The sequence below is a fragment of the Schistocerca piceifrons genome, unplaced genomic scaffold, assembly GCF_021461385.2.
Source record: "Schistocerca piceifrons isolate TAMUIC-IGC-003096 unplaced genomic scaffold, iqSchPice1.1 HiC_scaffold_1387, whole genome shotgun sequence".
NCBI classification, from domain to species: Eukaryota; Metazoa; Arthropoda; class Insecta; order Orthoptera; family Acrididae; genus Schistocerca; species Schistocerca piceifrons.
In genome coordinates, this window is record NW_025727221.1 from 27,501 (window position 1) to 30,000 (window position 2,500).

The 2,500-nt window shown below is 58.7% G+C and overlaps 1 non-coding gene across 1 annotated transcript in view; it reads left to right on the forward strand.

Annotated features, from left to right (window-relative positions):
• The first annotated feature begins 1,663 nt into the window (after positions 1 to 1,663).
• The window catches only part of LOC124733282, a 1,909-nt gene continuing 1,072 nt past the window's right edge, over positions 1,664 to 2,500 (forward strand). The window contains exon 1 of the ribosomal RNA XR_007008949.1: positions 1,664 to 2,500. This exon is cut by the window's right edge and continues 1,072 nt beyond it. This is a non-coding gene — a ribosomal RNA (small subunit ribosomal RNA).

Sequence of the window (2,500 nt, forward strand, 5' to 3'; positions counted from 1 at the left end):
TGCAAGTCTTGCTCACTTTCCACATGCTCCTGCTGTACACTGTAATGTGGATGGCAGCAGGACGTACATGCCGCCCCTCCCCACGTCCCCACCTTGCCCCCTGCCTTCGCAAGCTGGTTGGTGAGAAGTTTGCATGTTCAATGCCCTTCGCATGCGACGTACTCAGGCTATGTTGTGGTGCGGCCTGTGTCAACTGTCCGCTGATGTCGTACGCGTGAACCACAATCTGTACTGCACATTCGTCCTTATGTACTGAATGATACATCGTGGCACATGTGTGACCGCACAACGACTGCGCCCAAAAACGGCGGACCATACAGTGCAAATATTGTGCACGCAGCTACGTGTCGTCTCCCTATGAGAGCTGGATTGCAGTGTGGTACGCCATAGAGACGTGTGGGAGGAACGGACGCCGTGGATGGCGATCAGCATGAGCTGTCTGTTGATGTATTCGGACCTAGTCGTCTCTCCTCACACACCGTGATGGCATGGTGCACCGCGTTCCATATCTGCGACATGCTACAGAGGCCGGTTGACAGTCGTTCGAGCAATGGACATCGCATACGTACGGGGGCCACCTTCCACGTATTGTCTAGGCGTGCACATTTTGTTGCGTGTATGTGGGCAGACGTAGTGTGGCGTGACACCTGACACAGGCATGCAATAATCGTTGAAGTTGCAAATGGCGATGGACGCCTGCGTTTTCTGGTGAAGTTACGCAAATGAACAAATGGTAACCTGTTGTGGTGCGGTTGTTCTCGCTAGGGGTGAATCGGTGATGGCGACGATAGGTTGAGGTACTAACCGGTTGTTCCAGCGATACCCACCATGCCGACGAAACTGAACGGCATCTGGGTGTGAAGCGATACGCGGCGGTGGCTGGGTGGGACCGTCCCCGGCCGGTGAGGGGGCGCCTCCCGGCGTGCTGGCCGCGCGGTGCGTGGGCGCACGCGCTACAGCCGGCTGGTGGGGGCGGCCAGTGGCAGGCGCGCCGGCCGACGGACGCGGCAGGCGTCGCAGCTGCGCGCCGGCGCACCCTGCGCGCGGCGCCGTGCGGCCAAAGTAGGTCCTCGCGGGCCCGGTGCGAAGCGCGGTGGACATCTTCAGTGTGCTGGTCCGATTGAGGACTGTGTGCGTTGAGGATGCGCCGCCGCCCGGCGCTCGGCGCCGCGACGCCGTCTGCTGCTCGGTCGCCCCAGCGGTTCTCGCTGGTGGTTTGTATCGCAGCTGTGCGGATGTGTTGGCGCGTGCGCTGTGCTGGGAGAGTTCGCTTCGGCACCCAAGTGGGGCTTTTGTCCTTCTGTGGCGCTGGCGTTGGAGCTGCCGGTCACCGTAGGTGGCGCGTGTTGTCTCCCGCCGGCAATGCCACGACAGCACGCTCCCGGGCCTCTGTCGGCAGCGGCAAGCTCAGTTGGGAGCACGGGTGGTCGCACCGAAAGCGTCTACTCGCCTAACTCCGGGCGATTGCGCCTCTCTCGAACCCGACCAAGTACTTGGGACGGCGCTGCGCGCCGCCGGGACCTGAGAGGGTTTCGAGGTGTATTGTGCAGGGGAGCTCAGCCTCCTCCTGTTTGCAGAATGATTGAGCGGACGCTTGCGTGTTCGCGCGGGCCCCCGGGACACACTCCCGGGCGGCCGGCTGCTCAGCTCTAGTTGACGCAGCTCCCTGGTTGATCCTGCCAGTAGTCATATGCTTGTCTCAAAGATTAAGCCATGCATGTCTCAGTACAAGCCGCATTAAGGTGAAACCGCGAATGGCTCATTAAATCAGTTATGGTTCCTTAGATCGTACCCACGTTACTTGGATAACTGTGGTAATTCTAGAGCTAATACATGCAAACAGAGTCCCGACCAGAGATGGAAGGGACGCTTTTATTAGATCAAAACCAATCGGTCGGCTCGTCCGGTCCGTTTGCCTTGGTGACTCTGAATAACTTTGGGCTGATCGCACGGTCCTCGTACCGGCGACGCATCTTTCAAATGTCTGCCTTATCAACTGTCGATGGTAGGTTCTGCGCCTACCATGGTTGTAACGGGTAACGGGGAATCAGGGTTCGATTCCGGAGAGGGAGCCTGAGAAACGGCTACCACATCCAAGGAAGGCAGCAGGCGCGCAAATTACCCACTCCCGGCACGGGGAGGTAGTGACGAAAAATAACGATACGGGACTCATCCGAGGCCCCGTAATCGGAATGAGTACACTTTAAATCCTTTAACGAGTATCTATTGGAGGGCAAGTCTGGTGCCAGCAGCCGCGGTAATTCCAGCTCCAATAGCGTATATTAAAGTTGTTGCGGTTAAAAAGCTCGTAGTTGGATTTGTGTCCCACGCTGTTGGTTCACCGCCCGTCGGTGTTTAACTGGCATGTATCGTGGGACGTCCTGCCGGTGGGGCGAGCTGAAGGCGTGCGACCGCCTCGTGCGTGCTCGTGCGTCCCGAGGCGGACCCCGTTGAAATCCTACCAGGGTGCTCTTTATTGAGTGTCTCGGTGGGCCGGCAC